The sequence below is a fragment of the Excalfactoria chinensis genome, chromosome 4, assembly GCF_039878825.1.
Source record: "Excalfactoria chinensis isolate bCotChi1 chromosome 4, bCotChi1.hap2, whole genome shotgun sequence".
Lineage (NCBI taxonomy): Eukaryota > Metazoa > Chordata > Aves > Galliformes > Phasianidae > Excalfactoria > Excalfactoria chinensis.
Window position 1 is genome coordinate 22,448,526 of NC_092828.1, and position 21,291 is coordinate 22,469,816.

Sequence of the window (21,291 nt, forward strand, 5' to 3'; positions counted from 1 at the left end):
CTTTCACAAATGCAAACTGGCATCCCCAGGATGTGTTGGTACACAAAGAACACAGGCTGGGCCTTTTCCTCTGACTGCTGAAACTGTGGAGTAATCAACCGAATATTCCACTGAGCTCCTATCCATCTGCTATATTACACAATTTAATAAAATGTACTTTTTTGAATTCCCAGACAAAATTTGCACATCTGTTTGCTGCATTAGCCACCTGGGTTTGTAAGGGCATTTTGGAAGTACATTATGAAATATATTAAATATATTTCAAGAAAGTGCATTTCTTTGAAATGATCTATCTGAAAAATACAATCTCTGAGAGAGGATCTGTAAGATTTACAACTCATTTTACCCACTTTCAATAGGTCTCAAACAATAGAATGATTCCTGGGAATCATGGGCACCAATACTTATTAGCTACAGGAAATAGATCTGGAAAATATCTGTTTCTACTGCCATGGAAATATCTCCTCTGATATACAGCAAAGGTTTACAGCTACAGAGGGGGAAAGAGGTGCTTTCACTGCACTATGATTCGTTACTCCTTTTAAGGAACTTTAAGTTCAGAAGCGCTTACAGTTGCAGGGCAGTGCTTACTCATGATAAGAATATCAGGAAGTTCACTTCACATAAACTGTTGCTTTTTCATTCTGTGGCTGGGGCTGAGCCATATTCATTTTCTGGGAAATGGGCTTCTGAATCTGTACTTGTTAATGGTTAAAAATAACTGAGAAGAGAGAGATTTATTTTACTGAGAAAGAAGAAAAAAGAGCTTTGGGTGTATGTTAATTTATCCTAGATAAGAGCTTTGTTCTGTTTCATTTTGAATTCCAGCTTCTTCCATTTAAATGAATTGAGAGGAGTAGAAGAAATATTTATAAAAAAATAAGAAAAAGATCAAACAGAAGCAAGAAGACCTGAAAACCAAGAAATAAAAGCCAAAACAGCGTAACTCTAACATTCATTAAAGATCTGCTAGAATACCTAACTCTGCTTCTAACTTAATCATATCTAAAGCAGGTAGAATGGGCTCAAATCAATTAACTACTGCAACTTTCTTCCAAATTCATAGGTTTCTAAGGATAGAAGAGATTTGATATTAAGCATACGTTGTGATCTGTATAAATAATACAGTTCAAATACTATCTTTTGAATCCAGTAGATTGCATTTGAGTAAACATTATATTTTAGTAAAATGTTCTGTCTTGATTATAAGATAAAAAGGATGAAGAATTTGACAGTTTCTTTGTTAATTTGTTCCAAATGCTTGGTCATTTTTACAAACAAAAAAAAAAAAAAAAAAAAAAAAAAAAAAAAAAAAAAAAAGCATATTTTTAACTTGGATTTGTCAGGCTCTTACTTGGAGCTACTGAAGTTCTTTTAACGTCATTCTTGTTCACAACACATGTTAGTAGGCATGAATTCAGTTTCAGTTGCGGCCCCTGGGTGCACATTCTTAGATTTGACTGTATTAAAATTATGACACTTTCTTTGAATGGTCTCATCTTAAAGAGAGATCTGTATTATTCTGCATGCCTGCCTTGTGCTCAGCAGTGCTCACCATTTTGTCTGTTTCTCCTGACAGTTTTATATCTGTTTCCAAAATGCTAAAAAACTGGGAGGTAAAATATAAGAAATAAAGCTGTTCCTAAAGAGAAGCTTATTTTCATTTTATACCCTACTGCTGAGGAAAAGAGACTATTTTGTAAAGAAATCAAGCAGAGTCAGAGGTTTGATAGGGATCCTGTAATGGAGTAAAAGTGTATTAAGATAAGAAAACTCATATTTAACAATGAAAAAATCTCAGGCATGAAGGTAAAGATGAGAGAGAACAATAAAAGTAGGCCAAAGAGAAAGCTATGTAAATGAGAATTATATGCTAAATTTATATCTTAAGATATCATTTGATTACTGCTGAATAAAGTAATTAACTTAAAAAAAACAAAACAAAAACAAAAAACACTGAAATTATTGTATATAATTCTATATCTGTTATTTTATCATTTTTGGATGAGGAAGAATACTGACATTTCATCAGTGTAGTCCAGAGAAGTTCTCTGTGAACTGACATTTACGATCAATAATATAATCATAGACCCGTAGACTCATAGAATACTGGGGTAAGGAAGAGACCTTAAAACTCATGCAGTTTTAACCCCCTGCCATTGGCGTGTTTCCACCTGCTAGGTCAGACTGCCCAGGGCCCCATCCAGCCTGTCTCTGAACACTCCTTCGGATGAAAGCTCTACAACCCTTAGCAGCCTGTTCCAGTTACTCACCAACCTTAAATTTTTTGCTAGTATCTAATCTGAACCTATCTTCTTTCAGTTTAAAGCCATTACCTCTTGTACTACCACTACACTCCCTGATAAAGTGTCCCTCTCCAACTTTTTTGTAGGTCCCTGTCAGAGATCACTAGAAGGTTTCTCCAGAGCCTTCTCTCCTCTAGGCTGAACAACCCCAGCCAACCCCACCATTCTTCACAGGAGAGGTGTGCCAGCCTTCTGATCATCTTTCTGTCTGGACCTCTCTGACCTCTAAATATACTCCAGCATCTCCATGTCCTTCTTGTTGGAGGACCCAGTTGTGGACACAGTACTCCAGATGGGACTTCACAAAGGCAGAGCAATCACCCCCCTCTCCCTGCTGGCCTCCTCTCATTTGCAGCCCAGGTTATGGTTCTTTTTCTTTGGGCTGCAAGTGCATGCTTCTGGCTCATGTCAAAGTTTTCATTCACCAACACCCCCAAGTCCTTCCCTGCAGGAATGCTCTGAAGCCTCTCATCTCATGCTGCATGACAGAGCACGTACTACTGAAATTACCATGGAATTGGCCAGATTTCCTAAATTTTTGTGCTTATGTCTCTTTAACGTGTCCAACACCACTAACTGTAAGTTTGTATTAACCAGTCATGTTAACTTACAGTTAGCATGCACTTTTTACACACAACGATATTGTGTGTGGGTTTAGATTACAGCAGAATGCCTATTGGCTTATATATTTGCAGTCTATAGTTTGCTACTTTAGTATGTTTTATTCAGAATTAGTAGGGTGCAAGACTTCCCTGCTCTTTTTCAGTTCATTGAATGTGAGAAAGTAACAAGGAGTTTCCACCCAGTTTCACTGAAATATTATTTTCCTGGGTAGTTATGCAGGGAAGTTGAATTTTCTTGTTATTACATACAGTACACAGTTTCCACAAGGGGTAAATGATTATTAATATCAGATCGTCCACATTTAATGAGCACCTGCTATGCGGAGTGGGTCAGTGTTTTTGATGAAACATTACAAAACACTTACTATAATTAGTGTAATTAGGTCTCTTAAATAGCTGCCCTATCTGTAGAAAATCAGACTCTCAAACTTACTTTGCAGATGGTTATAAATACCCACCGATTTAAATGAGACTCTGGCTGTTCAGGCAACATTTATGAAATCCTCAGCCCTTCTGGAGACACGCTTAGCAGTAGCAGTTATAATGGCACAGAAAGGTTCTTACTTTCTCAGGACAGTTGACCATTTCGACTTCTGTATTGTCTTTGACAATGACTTATGGCAAATAAATCATAGGGAGATGCAAAAGGCTGCCTCCAGAGAACTACAAAGACTTGTCCTTGACTGAATGCTCTTCTTTAATATTCCTCAGCTGGATGCAATTTAAACACATATCTCAGTTTTAAGACTGGTGGTTCTTGTGAAGTTTAGATATCTATTTATTTATTTATTTATTTATTTTCATATGAAAAGCCTGCTTTCAAACATGAATTAATTAGAAAAGCATGCTTCTCTTTCTGTGTTTTCACGCTTCTGTAGTTCAGACAAAGCCATGACCTATTCTCTGCTTATTTCTCACCTTGTCTTCAGGCTGTCTCCTTTATTTATGACATCACTTCTGCACAGAGCACAACAGAAAGATCACCACACCAATGATATGAAACTCTACATCTCCTTATAGTAAAAATTCATAATTAACAACATTGCTTTTAAGTTACATAACAAAAATTAGATGACTAATGTAGTGATATTTATTAATTCATTTCTGACAGTAATTTTCATCAGTGTTGGTCCCTTTCATGCAAAAGCTTTGATTTTGTCAAAGGTCTTTTTTTTTAAAACCCCATCAACATGTATGAAAATTTCTCTGGTAAGTCAGTGTTACACCAATCTGAAATGATTCACTTTACTTCTGAAATATTAAAATATTCTTTGAAATGTTCAATTAAAACATTTCTAATAGGATTTTTTAAACTTTTAATTCTGCAGAAAGTGGACATGTTTCCTTTGAAATACTCTTCAGTAATGAGTTCTGAGAACTGGCCTTCTGTCTGTGTTGTGGAGTTGCAATGAAAGTTTTAATATAATGTTTTTTAATAAGATATCATGTAACAGTGCCAACGTAAAAATCATAAAATCACAACATAATTTGCTTCCTGAATTCTGGTTAATTCTTTTATAAAGCAGATTAAATTACTCTAAATTTCAATTTACTGTAAATTTCCCTAAAGAAAAAAAAAAAAAAAAAGAGAATTGAACAGCATTTGCTGCAGCCACATGGTCTTTCATTACCTACAGCTGCTCCACCTACAGTATTTATTAAAAGGCTAAAATTTTTGTAAATAAGTAACTGTAAAATAAACAAATAAATGTAAAATAAATAAATAACTAAAAAAAGGCAGTAAACGTCTGTTATACTTACTTTATGTTACAGGTAAAATTCTGCATGGTCATCTGGCTGTCTTTCACGTTGCTGTCACCACCGCTGAAATGTACCACCTGCTGCCTCACTGTACTCACATCCACTATTTCACAGAATAGAATCATAGAATGACAAGGTTGGAAAAGACCTACAAGATCACCTAGTCCAACTGTCCTCCCATTACCATAGCTACAACAAACCACTAAACCATATCTCATAGCTTTTGGTCTCCAAAAACATAGAGCAAGCATTGAGAAATGTCAGTGGGTGCCATTTTTTCAGTACAGAGCAATTCAGTGACATATCTTTTCTCATATGTATTTCCATGTCAGGCTGCCCCTCTGTTGTCATCTCTCAGATGTACTGTACCACCATCATTCACCTCTGACAACACGGGGAAATGCAATAAATTAGGAGGCATTACTTTCAGAGCAGCCCTTATGCTTAAAGCTGTATGATTGGTAGAGGCTTCAGCTGGACTAACTTCCTCACAAATATTATGCAGTGTCATTTTCAGATTTGGTAAATATATCCATCATGGGAAAATATTGGTACAGAATGTTTCAACAGAAACATCAAAATTTTATTTGTAAACATGAGGGAATTTCTGCTTGGGGAAAGCTTATTCAGCTTCGAAAACAAAAACGTTTGAAAGGAGAAAATTAAAAAAAAAAAAAAAAGAATATTCATATAACATTAGAGTTCATTCTTTAGTCTTTTCTGCTCATAGTGTGACTAAATAAGAGCTATGTCTGTAATAAAAATGTTTGCAGTGTTAGTATCTTACAGTTCATAGTGTAGTACATATAGACATTTTGCATATGTCAACATTATCTCCATGATGTTGAGTCAAAAAGCTCTTTAGACAGGATGCCAGCTCAGACCAAATCATCACATTTACAATTATGGGAAACCAGTTCCATTTCAAAATATAAAAAAGAAAAATAATAATAATGGATTAAACATTTACTATTGTTCATAAAGACCATCTTTTATGTCTCTTAGGATCAAAGTACTGCAGATGAAGAAAACCTATTCCATCACCATTTCCCAAATCCCTGTCAACAGTTCTTAATTATCATCTGCAAAATGCTAGTCAAAATGTTTCATATATTGCAGGTATATGAGTTGGGAAAAAAACAAATAAACAAAAGAGTGCTTTGATCAAAGGCTTTTCTTGAAGAGAAGATGCAGTTTATCTAGAGATTAATAATCCTTCAATATTTTAGACCAGCTACATTAAAGTTGTCAAAATGTTCGCAATTTCAGAAGCCAGAACTTCAGAGAAGAAACTTTTACTGTCATAACCATACATGACCTAGTTTCAAACAGCTTTCCTTCTTTTTTCTTCCCTCTCCTCTCCTCTCCTCTCCTCTCCTCTCCTCTCCTCTCCTCTCCTCTCCTCTCCTCTCCTCTCCTCTCCTCTCCTCTCCTCTCCTCTCCTCTCCTCTCCTCTCCTCTCCTCTCCTCTCCTCTCCTCTCCTCTCTTCTCCTCTCCTCTCCTTTTTTCCCTTGTTCTCTTTTTCTCTCTTCTGTCTTTTCTTTTTCTTCCCTTCCTGTCTTCCTATCCCTTCTCCTCTCTCCTCTTTCCTTTCCTTTCCCCTTTCTCTTTCTCGTTTCCCTTCTCATTTTCTTTTCCCTTTCCCTTTCTCTTTCTCCCTTTTCTCTTACTATTGCCCTTTGACTTCCTTCTCTGACTGGCATATGTTGGCCAACACAAGAAACTTCAGGCCTGGACCGATCTCTTACCCGAAGCTAGCATTAACAGAGGAATCTGTGTCACAGCTACACAGACAGTTATATACATATTGTGTACAGCTGTATTCTGTTACAAGTTATATGACTATCAATGGGAGAAAAGTACGTTTTCTTTCTCGGTTTCTTTCTGGCTTTAATACAGCATGGGAGTTTCCCCAGGAACACTTTCAGCCACATACATCAAAATGAGAAAGATTTGGGATTTGACATTCCTCTGAGCCAATCACCCTCACACACAATATTCCAAAGCAGGAGTGTTTCCAAATTTCAAGGATCTAAAACATATATATATGTATACACACACACACACATATATATATATGTTTCATTTTTAAATAGGAGATTCTGGAATAGATTATTTTTCAGAGGTTGGAAACAGCAGTAGAGATTGCTTTTATATGCTATTTTCAAGCTACACCTGCTCACCATGAGGCAAGATGTCAGGAAATAATGAAGCAACATTATACATATTGAAGTTGCAAGATGGGAAATCAGAATCTGATCAAAGGTCTCTGAAGGATGAAACTTAGAAACAAATGAATGTCTGACACTGAAGACTGAATAGCCTGTCTTTGAAATCCTTTCTACAGTCATTGGATCATGCTTAATGGGTTTTCTCTTTCTTTTTTTTATGTTTTTTCATCATCTTTTATTAAACATCTCATATGACAGAATTAGGTATTAAAATCAAACACTTAAATCTGTCCACATACAGATGTATATTTTCCACAAAGCAAAACAGATAAATAAATAAATAAATAAATTACACTAGTATTGTGGTCATAGGTGAACACATGGATGCTATTACTTGACATATTTATTAACCTCAGTATGTGCATCCACAAATAATCTCTTAAACCTGGCTGGACAAAATGTTCAAAGATAACAATTTAAAATATTAGCCTTTGGAAACTGATACTGTAGTGGCATATTTCAGCTGTATGTCTCCTGATTCACTACAATTCCAAGTGTACCTCTCTGCATTCCTTGCCATTAGTTTTTTTTGTTCTGTTTTGTTTTGTTTTGTTTTGTTTTTGCATATTGCAAATATTGTAATCCAAGCTGGTACCTGAAATTGCAAAAAAAAGATAGCTCATCCTACCAAGGAAATAGTTAACGTTGTTCAGGATATTCTCATGTTATACTAGTGCAACACACACAATAATGTGCTATCACCAGTGAAAGCAAGAAGATGAATGTCTGAAATGATACCCTCTAATTGACATCTCAGCTACCATTATCCATGACAGATAATGATCATGACAGGCTGATTCTTGCAGTCCTAGTAATCAACTACATATGACTGAGTAGATATTAGAGATGAGGAAAACAGCCAACTTCTGTGAACTAATTCTCTGAACACAGCGGAGATCTGCTGATGTACTTCAGGTGAGGGCTCAGCCCAGCAAATTAGCTTCACTGTGAACAAAGTTGAACTTCTAGCTTACCTTATCATAGTGAGTGCTCCTTTTATTTTTGACTTCTTATCTCTTTAGGTACTGTTAAATAATGACCTGCACTGGAAGTATCCCTCTCTTCGGTTACTTTTGAAATGTATTAAGAACACTGAGCAGACCTTGAAACTTGTCCCTTTTCAGCTTGTATAAATCTGTTGAAACTCCATTCATGTTTAATGTAAGAAGCAAAATATTTCCCATGAATCTCTTGTCGATTATCATTTTCAGTGTTCTCAAGTTATTTTTTCAACAGAAACTTTAATGCTTATTGTAAAGCAAATTGTTTCACAAATCCACACTGTTGAAAGTCTTTGGAAAACAAGATATAATACTGAATATGCAAAAAGAAAATATTGGAATGAGCTTACTTGCTTCTGAAAAGTCAGATCTGTGAGTCAAAGTGAATATAAATAATTGGTTTGGGATTTAAAAAAACTTTTCAAAAGAGAAGAGATATCATTGTTTCCTTCGACATAATAAAACAATTCTGAGAATAAGCAATCTTACTTGAAATGATTGTGTAGGTGTCATGCTTAGCTAATCACAAAATGTCATTTTCCAAAATATTAATGTGTTTCTACTCAAATGTAAAGCAAACTAACATACTTTGTAAACAAGATCACCATTTTTAAAGTCTATAGAAATACTATTCACTGGCTGCACCATGTTGTTTCTTCTCTTCTGGTAATAAAAACTGTCATTTTTTCTTCTATAAGGGGCTTGAAATCTGAGGAACGGTATAATGAACAAACAATTAAGAAAAAAGCCACAAACAACTCCCAGAAACAAAGAAAACTTTTGTAAATAAAGAACAAGGGCTTAGTAGCAGATTATAGAAATGTAAGTGCAATATTAGAACTGAACTTACAAGGTATGGCACATATCCTAAGAAATTATTCCAGCATTCAAGACTTATCGAAGTCAATGGTGAAGGAGGATTTGTAGTGCTCCTTATGGAAGACAGTAGCCTGGAAAGTTACATTGTTCTCATATTTGATCAAATAAAGTGAACATAATGCAAAGATTCTCAACCTGTTGAGTATATCTAATTAAATGGAAGAGCTATTCTTAACTGCACTAAGTACCTTCTAAAGCAGAGTAACAGAGTTATTGTCAGTTCACAAGAAAAAAAAAGACATTCCCCCCAACTGAGATAGACACCCACATGCAATAAAAATATTCTTATTTTGGATTTCAAGCAATTATGCTGTTTTCTTCTTTTTGTAAAGTTTGCTTCATTAACGTAAAGTAAAAATTTTCACCAGCATTTAAAGATTACCAAACGTTAAAGCCTGGAACATAGAAGCAGGTTTCATTTAGTTTACTTTCTGAAAAGGTTATTTATTGGACAATGTTGATCTTTCCATAATTCATGCATGAACTTGTCAAAAAATCTATTTCCACTTTTCAGTAATACTGTGAATTTTTTGACATACATATTAGTGATAGACTGAACCTATAAACTATTTAGAAAATTTTAAAAGGTTGAAAAATAAGAAAATGTTCATCACCAGCATACCATTTAGTGTAACCTTATAAACCAAGAGCTGCCAAAACTTACATTAATTTTGCTGCATTCATTTCATATCCACTTTACCCTGTTTGCACTTTTGTACAATAAATTGAACTCCCAAAGGATAGTATATTTCACTGCTTTTTGCTTTTAAGATCTGAAATCAGAACAACTATATTTTCTTAGAAACAACAGACACATGATATTTTCTGATAAAATGCAAGATGGAGTAAATAACAATAGAGATGGGCCAAAATTCATTTTTCTTGTGGTTGGGAAGCATTATTTATAATCACAAACTTCAGCATACAGTGTGCTCACCCAGGAAAAAGCAATAGGGTATTTAAAATTGCCCTAAAGAACAATCTTTTCTAGTAACATAAAATTTTTCCAACAATACCTTTCATAATACTTGAGAAGAACATTTCACTCAGCCTTATTTCTCTTGAGGTATTTTCCCATAACTGAAAGAGAATGGGAAAATAATTCAATGGTAATGGAATAAGGACAGATTTTCTATCAACGGCACTTTAATAATCATAACATAAAATTCTATAGAAACTCTGTGAAGCAGCTTTAATTGTTGGTGTTTTGGGACTAATATTGTCCTTTATTATATATGCCTGCACAGATTATCTGAAGTGCATCCCAGCCTGTTCTCAAGTGTAACAGTTTCATTAATAAAGACTTCAGTGTTCATAATAATCACAGTGATGGAAACATAAAACGAATGAATCTGGAAGTGTTCAGTGTAACTCATTTGATCTATCAGTTTTCTAAGTCAAATGTTTTTTTTTTTGTTTGTTTGTTTTTGTTTGTTTGTTTGTTGTTTTGTTTTGTTTTTTGTGTGTTTTTTTTTTCCCAGCAGACAAGATATGCTATCCAGGTCCTTTATTTTGGGGTCATCATGCATTTTATTTTATTCAAATGTGGTGTTTTATTTCAGTTTTAGTTATGAAGAGAAAAGCAATCCCCAGTTGTGCAAAAGTATAACTAGATCTTCTAATGCAAAGTTCTTCCAGTGTGCTAGTAAGCACTGAGAAAGGTGAGAGAACAAACAATAGATGTAGAAATAAAATACCCTAGTTCCCTTGAAAAACAGGACTCTGCTACTGGGGTTGAAAGATAATGACTTTTTGTTGTTTTATACTTTTTCCTTTAAGCTGATTTTAGCGTCTACCTTGTGTCTCCTTATTTGCAAGTGGGAATTATGTTTTTTCTGGTCAGAAATGAAATAAAGGACTGCTCAATCTACCTCCAGCATGTAGATTCCTTGGAAAAACATCATTCTTTCAAACTTTTACTTGAATATTAAATCCAATTCTGTTATTATGGCTCTGCCTAAATTGTTGAATAAATTCAGTTTAATGCTGTCAGCCAGTCTCAGAGTCACTCCTGAATTATTCAGCAACCTCATGGGTATTCTTTTCATCTAGCAAAGTCAGAGTTAGCCCAACTAAAACCGAATTCTTCATTGACAGTCACTAGCAATAGAGAAGTCTAATGGATCTTACTCTGATTTTTTTCTTAACAAGAATTGAGTGAACAGTAAAAAAGCAATCAATGCAAGTGAACAACTCTGAGACACTGACAGGATCAATACACATCACCACCACCATGTCAGCCAACACAGTGTCTACAACCTGTCATTTTCATTTATTTTTCATAAACTTTTTTAATATACAGAATAGAAAAAAAATATGGAGGACTTAATAACGGAATATTAAAGATGCCTCAAAATCAACTTTTTTAACCTTTTTTACCTTTTTTACCTTTTCTTTCTAAGCACTGGAAAAATTCCTTGGGTTTTTATGCAAAGCTTTTCTTCTGGCTAGTAAAAATAGCCAAATTCTAGGTAATTCTCTCTCTGTTTTAACCACTATTTTCATTTATTACCCAGATAATTTTCATTTGCTTATTGTTTTTTTGTAGTCTTGTCTCTCTTTCACAGACACATGTATTCCCTGATATACGCCAATAGAATGCAGACATGATTTTATTCATTTTCAACCCTTCCATTCATTTTGGTAAGAAGTTCACACTAGCAGCATGTGTGCCTAGTCACTTATACTAGAGACTAGCAAATGGATCTCTTTATATCACCTGAAGGGGAATGTATACCTTGAAACTGCCTTATCATCCTTCTAAATGTGAACTAAGAAAAATTAGGATGGTCATGCATGTACAGATAGCACTGGTGCCACTCTATACTATTTTTAATAAAGAGATAGATATTCTAAAGGCTGCTTTCAGTTAAACACTCAAAATATTTCTTCCAACATATCTCCTAAATTTTGCAGTAGGGCAAATATGTAACTGCAAAATCAGGTACATATTTCTAGGTAATTGGAAAGAGGCTATGGGAGTTGAAGCAAGAAAGTCACTCTCCAACTTTTACATCCCACTGACCAAAAGACTCAAATGAAAAATATAAGATTGTGTTAAAAAAAAAATAATAATTGCATAATTTACCTGTTTCCTATAACAGAAAAGGCACTTCTAACCTTCTTCATCTGTGGATTCCCATGACGGCTCTCGTGGAGATATATAATGTCCCATGCAAACTAGAAAAATGCATGGTTATAGCCAAATCCATGTAAATTTTACATTAAAATAAGTCCTTGTAAAACATTGTTATGCTAATTGCTTGACTCAGTATGATATCAGGTCAAAATGTAATCATTCAAATTCATCACTAGATCCAAATGTGTCACCAGCTGCATATATCAGCAATTGAGTTACATGAGCCATTCATCTGGTCCAGTATGTAATTTATCTCATATTTATGTGATCTATATAAAACTCATTTCTTCCTAGGTCAGAACAGTGACACAATGTTGATTAATACCTTTGTCATTTGAGATATTGATTATTGTAATTCACTACTTATCAGCTCCCTTGTTGCATGTTGCACAGACTTAAGCCTATGAAAAATGCTGTTGCATGTATTTCAGTCAAATTACAAAAGCTTAATAGCATCACTCTGTTTTTAATGAAACTTCATTGCCTTACTGCTCACCCAAGGGAATAGGTACGGTACTCACAATGGTCATCATAACATATAAACTAAATATTTCCTGGCTTACCATAGTAAGAGACCTTTGTTTTCTATTGCATATTAGTTTCTCACATGATAAGTTGTGCAGAGATTACTGATAGCAGTCAGGCAGTAAACAAAAATACTGGTTGTTTCTTTCTTAGTGCTTTATGCAACTGATCTGCTTTTCTTTTGTATTGACTTTTTTTTTTTTTTTTTTGTCAGCAACTCTAGCTATCTCTTCTGATATATTATTTTTCTAGGGAAAAGGAGAATTATAAAGAAGATGGATCATAGTCTTTGCTTCTTCTTTATTAACTTTAAGTAATCTCACTCAGCTTCTTAAAGTTATTGTGTCAGAAAGAAATTTCATCCTGTTTAATGATATACTTACCTCTCTGAGAACAATACAAAAACTCTTACATTTTCCCCTAAAGGCTGAAAACTAATCCATCCAATACAATTTAAAGCAATTTAGGAAATGAGTCCATTTATACTCCAAAAGTTTTCCAGTACTAGACTTCACATAAAGGTTCACGCTGTCTTTGAAGAAGAGATGAGCACCACATCTTGGCTATTTTGTCTAGTAGGAAGTGTATGTAGACAGGCAGGCAGATAGCGAACAAACAAATGACAATCTGTTTTATAACAATTCTTGGAAAGAGCTACACTATAATTGCATAATTAAAGTAATCTTTCAATACAGGTAGAACGTGTTTACTTTCACAAATGGAGACAACTGAAAAGACAGATCCATAATGAAAAATTGTTCTTCTACAGAGTCTGCACTCTGTATGTTTATGATGTGTGTCATTTTACAGAATTTCAGGAAACTGTAAACACTGAAATTCAGAATAAGGCAAATGATGAGCATATATTACTGTTCTCCATAGATCACAGAAGGTGTTACAGAATAAAGATTCCTAGGCATAAGTAATTTTGTAGTCAAAACTTGGTAAGATAGTGACTGAATGTTTTAGTTTTATGCCTTTAGCATACTTTTGATTTAACTGAGCATTAATGATTTTGACATTTCCTGATGATTAACAATCAAAAGAGAGAAGATGATGGCCTCAGGTTCAGCTGCTGTTAATCCCTAAATTACGTCTGTACCAAATCTGTTTTCATTATTGTGGGATGAATTCGCTTTTCTTCCTGTAATTTAGTGTGCATTGACAGCTGTGAAGATTAAAACTTTCTTTTTTATCCAAAGACACAGTGTTATGGCTCAAGACCAGAAGTAGGTTGCTATATATATGTGAAAAGTAGTCCTGGAGATGTTCTGCAGTTAGCATGGGACCTGTTTCAGAACATGGTCTGGGCTGCCCTTTATAGGACAGACTCCAGTTGCCTTACCTTCAAGTATATAAAATAAAGTATTGCTGTGTATTTGACACTGGTGCTTCCACAAAGCACAGCCTCCCAAAGAGTTTGAAAATCAAATAATATCACATTAGAAGCAGAATTGCACTTGAAGGTGAAAAGACATATGAGATTATGCTTTCAGCTGAAAGAGCGGATTTTACTTGATTTTACCTCTTAGGGATTGTTTTGTCTTTTTTCATTGTTGTTGTTATTTCTTTTTTTTTAACCTGCTTCTGTTTTCATGAATACAATTTATTTCTGATTGATTTATGGTAATAAGAGCAAAAGTAGGCACTAGATCAAAATCCAAGCTGAATTTGTAGTCTGATTTCTTCATGGAAATCACCAGTGGAGGAAAAGAAATAAAGGAACAGCAAACTCTTCTTTCCTTAGAGAGAAGAAAACATATATATATGTATATTTATCTAATATCTAGTGAATTTATCCTCTTTTTCCTTGACTTTCTATGTAGTCTTGTCTAGATTTTAAAAACATGTCTGAATTTATTAGACTACATTTACTGGAGAGTTTCTATCGGCACTACTACAAATCTTTATTTGCACCCCTGATACAGCTACATCAGGATTTACAAAGAAAAAGCAACGCAGAGAAATATTTCAGGTAGAGAAAATGGGCAAATAATAATCTTTATTCAGTCATCATCATATATTTGAGGCTACTCTTCAATAGCCAGAGTACTGAAACTAGAAAATGTATACCATTATACCTGTGGAACAGTACATAGACAGTTAGCAATATCAGAACAATCAAAATGCATATCAAACAATTGTATAGGCAGGATAATACAGTTTATCTTCCCAATCAACCAGAAAGGGTGAATATTCCCTAGTAATTGTTTCCACATTTTATAAGAGATATAAGAGATTTATAAGCACTGATAAGAATCCCCCAGTCTCCTCCAGGCTGAACAGTCCCAGCTCCCACAGCCTTTCTCAAAAGGGAGATATCCCAGGCCCCTAATAATCTTTATAGAATCATAGAACATCCAAAGTTGGAAAAAACCTCCAAGATCACCCAGTCTGATTGTTCACTTATCACCAGTATTTTCTACTAGACCATGACCCTAAGTAGAACACCCAAACATTTCTTGAACACCTCAAGGGGCAGTGATACCACCACCTTCCTGGGCAGCTTGTTTCATCACCTAACCACTTTTTTTGGATAATGTCCAATTTGAATCTCCCCTGGAGCAGTTTGAGGCCATTCTCTCTAGTCCTATAGCTAGTTACATGGGAAAAGATGTTAATCCCCACCTTGCCACAACTTCCCTTCAGGTAATTATAGAAAATGATAAGGTCTTCCCAGAATCTCTTCTTCTCCAGACTGAACAATCCCAGTTCCCTCAACAGCTCCCCATAAGACCTGTGCTCCAGACCCCTCACCAGCTTTGTTGGCCTTCTCTGGACATACTGCACGGCCTCAATGTCTTTATCATAGCAAAGGGCCCAAAACACACAGTATTCAAGGTACAGCCCCACCAGTGATGAGAACTGAGGATGACCATTTCCTTGCTCCTGCTGGCTACACTATTTCTGATGCAAGCCAAGATGCTTTTGGCCACATTACTGGCCAGGTGTTCATGAGCGTTGACATTCCCAAGACAGTTTTTTCTACACAGTATTCCAGCCACTTTGCCCCAAGCTTGTAGTGCTGCCTGGAGCTGTAATGGCCAAAATGCAGGACCCGGCACTTGGTCTTGTTGAACTTCATCCCACTGGCCCCGGCTAGTCCATAACCCTCTGTAGGGCCTTCCTTACACCAGGCAGACCCACACTTCCTCTCAACTTGGTGTCTTGCCCTTTTCCTGCATAGTCTGTACTTAATCCAAACTTTTTTCAGAATGCTCAACCTTGTGGGTGGGAAGAATCTTCTGAAGTGTCTATTTCAATAAATTGATGTGGTTGGGAAGATCATAGCAGAGGACTATCAATAAAATAACAGAGCAGCACTCACTATTGCAGCAGCTGCTTACTGAAAAAGCTTTTTTTCAACAAGGTAAAACTTTATGTTACAATTTTGAAATATTTCAACACATCCCTAAAAATTGAGATTTGAGTACAGTCTGGAGGAAGTGTTTAATCAAATTGTGTCATGTTTAGAATTATAAAAAGTTGTTGACTGAACAAATGTTCTTTCAGCAATTTCATATTCTAGGAAATACTGAATTTTTTACTTTGGGGAAAGAAGATAAATGAAAATAGAATGTTCTGTCCATCACTAGTGAAACTAAGATTCTTTTTAGGATGAACAATGATGGAATGTGTTCCCTGCAGTAATCTTCATGGTCAATCATTAAAAATATGAAAAAATAAATATGTTCTGATAGGATTAATTGATATACTCATTCACCTGAAACAGTGAATTGGATTCTAGCTAATTCTAACCCCATTATTTTAAAATTTTGATTGAAAGAAAAGATGTAGCAAATGAACCATGCTAAAGACTAAAGTATGTACAAGAAAATAAAATCTCTTCATACTTCATTGGGTATTCTTCTAATCTTCCATGCTGTGAAAACAACACTCTTGAAAAATAGGTAGATATATATTACATGTTCAGTAAGCTCAAATATATAGTCCGAACAATTGAACACATTTTGTTTCTATAGAAAATTATTACTATTATAAGTGATGACCTGAATCACTGGAAACCTTAGAAACAGAAGTCAAATGACTAACTTGGCTAAGTTAAGGTAACTCAGTTAGATATAAATTCCAAATTACAAAGTACTATATATTCTTTGCTTTAATATTTTAAGTGTAAAAATAGTTTATAAAAAAATCTATCTACACTGTAGTTCAAAACCAGCATCAATTAATGCTTAAGTTATCCCAGATATATTCTTAAAAATACTCATTATATTTTTACTTTTTTTTTTTTTTTTTTTTTTTTTTTTTTTTTTCTAAAATTTTAATGCATTAGTAAGCAGTTTCTCCTAACTAAAAAATATAGCTCTAAAATGGACAAGGACATAATGTTCAGTATTTAATTTAGAGGTGAAATGCCAAAAAGGGAAACCTGTGTTTAAGATTTTTCTTCTCTACACTACTGTTAGAAACATTAATAAGAATTAAATTAAATTTCATCTAAAAATAAAATAGCTTCCTGTGCCAGCATATAAATACATTAAGTGCATTACGAAATATTATTTATTGGTTGAAATGATGATTCAGGAACTTGCGTTGCTCAAAATCAGATTTATCAAAATGTTAAGAAGGAATACAGATAATTGCTTGTAATTGGTCGTGCCACTTTTAGGAACTAACACAAACATAAATGTGACCATATAACATCTACCAGTGTTCTACATAGAATCACAGAATGGTTTGGGTTGGAAGAGATCTCAAGGATTGTCAGGCTACAACCCCCTTGCCACAGGCAGGGCCACCAACTTCCAGATCTGGTACTAGACCATGTTGCCCAGGGCCCCATCCAGTCTGGTCTTGAACACCTCCAGGGATGGAGCATCCACAGCTTCTCTGAGCAGCCTGTTCCAGCACCTCACCTCTCTCTCTCTGTAAAGAACTTCCCCTGATGTAAAATCTAAACCTTTCCTCCTTGAGTTTAAAACCATTCCCCCTTATCCTATCACTATCTACCCTTGTAAAAAGTTGATTCTCCTTATTTTTATAATCCCCTTTTAAATACTGAAAGGCTCTAATAAGATCTCCTCACAGTCTTCTCTTCTCCAGGCTGAACAAGCCTGGCTCCCTCAGTCTGTCTTCCTAAGGGAGTTGCTCCAGCCCTCTGATTAGCTTCATGGCTCTCCTCTGGACACTCTCCATATTCAAAGATTACTTCACACAGATAGATTGCCATATCACACCAACCATAAATATCAATTAGATTCATTTTTACTGCTTTGTTTGAGGGAAAGATAACTTGTGATGGAAATCCGTTAACCAAACTGTCACAGATTTTCATCCCGTGCTCTCCTTACCGCAGGCATCCAGGTACCCCAGTGCTACACTTAGATAATTAGCTCTATGATTTAGCCTTGGTCTACAGGACCTTTCAAGTCACTGCACTGCTTTGAAAGACATTAACAATATGAGTCAAGAAAAGAAAGCGTCCTAGAGTAGTGAAGGAAATTCTTCTGGATCTGAAATCTTTTAAAAAATCTTTTTGGATCTGAAGAACCGTAGGAAAAGAAATGATGCAAAGGACATAGTCGTAGAGGTGCATAAAGGATACAGTCAAATTAAGACATCTGATGTATTAAAGATATTATGCTCTAGGAGACTGCTAAGAAATAGTGTCTCTAATTTGTGGAAGAAAGTAGCTATAGAAAGAGTAATATGAAATCAATTTAGGCAATTCCTTCTGAAGCAGAATTCGACAAGTGAGAGGTTTTGAGATGGAGGAAAAGTACAATTAAGAACAGAAATTATTGAGGCAAGGTCAGTACAGTAGATACACTTGAATTAAGGAGGAGAGAATAGCACTGAGTGGTGGACTAGCATTCTTTTTATTAAAAAAGACAATCCCAAACACACACACACACAAACAACAATAACAAAGCAAACAAACAAACAAACAACACCTGTATTTGTTACAGAGCACAGTGAATAGTTACTAGACTAACACACCATACACCACAGCTGTCTCATTTAGATCTTGGAGTAGCTAATCACAGAAAATAGGTCATAATTTGGGAATGACTCATTGTGACAATTATTTTTGGCATAGCTATGTCAAGCACTTTTTATTTACATGCTCACACGTTAACAGAAAGCTTCTACCAGCAACAGATTTGACTTGTGCTGCGGTAAACTCCAGGGCTGTGTGACTACATATGGGTAACAGAGACCATCTCACAGCCAGTAGCTGAAACACAAATCTTCACTGTGGGAGTTGAACCCTTCTTTGAATGGCCCCACCATGGGTAAAATGGGGCACATTATGACTTTAGGATTCTGATGGTTATTACATTTGGCACCCTTGCTTTTATATTTATAGTGAAAATGTTCAGATTCTGGCAATTCCATGTTACAGCCTCACTCTGTAACAGTGAGGAAACAGAGAAAGAGTGAGGCTGCTGGCTCATAAACTATGTGACATCAAAAGCATGATTTGTGAGCAGGAGTGTGAGTCTCTTTAGTGTTTGAGGATACCAGATGGGAGAAGCTTTGTATCAAAAGACAAGAATAGGTAAACAACTCATGTAATGACATGTCCCTTGCCTTCCTTAGCTGACTGTTTTTTTCCCTGTAATTTATCTGGAAGCTAAAATTTGTGAAGAAATGACGTCCTTTGGTTCTAGCATGGACTACACTTTCAAGCAGATCAGTTTGTGTAAAAACAAGCTTGCTGAGCCTTATTATCCTTCTTTAACAAAATTGCAACTATCTCCAAAGCCAGACTTCATTCTGTTTTCTGTCTGGTTGTTTTGTAGCACTGCTGTTCTGCCTACTTTCCTTCATATGATCCAACTCATCACTCACATTTTGACTGTAATGGACTATAAGGAAAAAAAACAGATTGCAATTTTGCATTTTGAATGGTTTTTGACAGTTCTTTTATATCTCAGATCCTTGGTTCTGCCTGCAATATGTGGGTAATGGGTTTATTTACTTTCCAGCAAAAGAAAAATGTGGGATCATGTGTAAAGTTGTATATCAAATTAGGTGTGCATTCTGATGTGGGTCCTATGAAGTTGTCAGTATCTTTTCACTAATACATTTTCTTTCTAAAGAACAGTTAAGAGTTTTTATTGACATTAGTTACACTTTAACTACAAGATCTGAGCCAAAGTAATGTCTTCCCTTGCCCCACAGTTCAGTCTGAGTGAATCTGCTGAAGTTCTTAATGGTGTTACACCAACTCTGTAGGGAAAATGAGATTCATGCCCTTAATGTTAAAGGTGACCTCTGCTATGCATGCACTCTATGAAAATCTACAGCCCTCGGGCAATTTGGTTTTCTGCCTGAAAATTACTGAAGAGACTTCAGCATCTGTGAGTCAGCCTCCTTTATTTTCCTCTGTAAAGGATTAGTATGAAGGACCAAGGGAAGATATTAAAAATCAGATCAAAACTGAACTAAGATTATGGTATTAATAGTCATTTAGCTGTAAAAACAAGGCACAGTTCAGAGGTGCAGGGGCAGTTTGGTGGTTTCTGATGGCACAGAATCTGCTGACTGCATTTTCCATTTCATTAACCTGAGGTTCCCTAAGGGGAGAAAGACTTTGCAGTGCTGGGGAAGTGTCAGGCACAGCTAGGTCTGCCATTCGTTTGCCTTGTGAGAAAGTAAAAACATTACTTCAGTATGACTGCTGCATTTCTCCTACACTGCCCGTGGTGTATCCCCAGCAGCTATTGCAATCCCTGTACTGATCATGTGGTTGGACACAGGGAGAAGGACCTTCTCTTTCTCAGGTATACTTGGAGAAGATATAGAGCTTGAGAAGCAGGAAAATAAGCCAGAAGCAACACTGTTGTGGTCCAGGCAACAAAATAGAAAAAGATGAAACATAGCCTTTCTCTCCCTTGTGCTCCATCAACCTGTACAAAAGTGTATAAAGGTATAAAGGACTATAAGGCTTCCTATGTGACTAAACGTTGAGAGACATATATAGGAGCATTCGCAACAGAGCAAACATACAGCGCCATAGCAGAGGCATCAGTACGCACTTGCTAAAACCTCCTTCAGCACAGGATATGATAAACAGACCTGGCAGGTCAGCCGCTACCCAAATATTCCTCCAGGTCAGCTGCAGATGGCAGTACAGAGTGCATGGAAGGCAGCTCCCTGGTGTCTGCCAAATCACAGGAACATTCTGGGGTGCACATACAAGGAAGCCAGGCAAGACAGCCCCTGCTGTCACTGTGGGATGGAACTACTTAGAACTTCAGAGTAGGTTATAGGAGCCTAAGTGTAGGCACTCAGATTTTAAATACTTCTGCTAGTCAGGACCATTTATAATATGCAAGCAGTTTATTTATTGATTGATTTCTCAGAACTAGTTGTCAAAAAGTATCAGGAGAAGAAAGTGTCTATGGTCTTGATATGCTGTAATTCAAATGATTTATTCAAACCAGATCTGCCAAACGTGAGTCGGTTACTCAGATACTAGCACTTAACTCCCAAAAATCTCTCTTGATCACTCTTATCCCTGTTTTGAGTTTATGATGAAGGACAAATCTTACAAGCTCTGTTCAAATTTGTGCCACTGAGACTCAGTTCAAACTGCATTCAGAATAACTGAAATGTATCAGAAAATAATTAAAAATGTTTGGTGCCACAGAGCCAAGTCTTGAAGGGCTCAAAGAGGAAAGAAAAGGAGATTGAGAATGTGCTGAATTGCAAAATTGTTCTTTCTTCCAATAAGGAAAAGGATATAGAGAGAGAAGGTAGAGAGAAACAACTGAATTCCAAGCAACCATGAGCAGCTTAAGGTAGAACTCATGGAAGTGATGAGGTGTAGCAGCTGCTCACAAAGAAGGCAG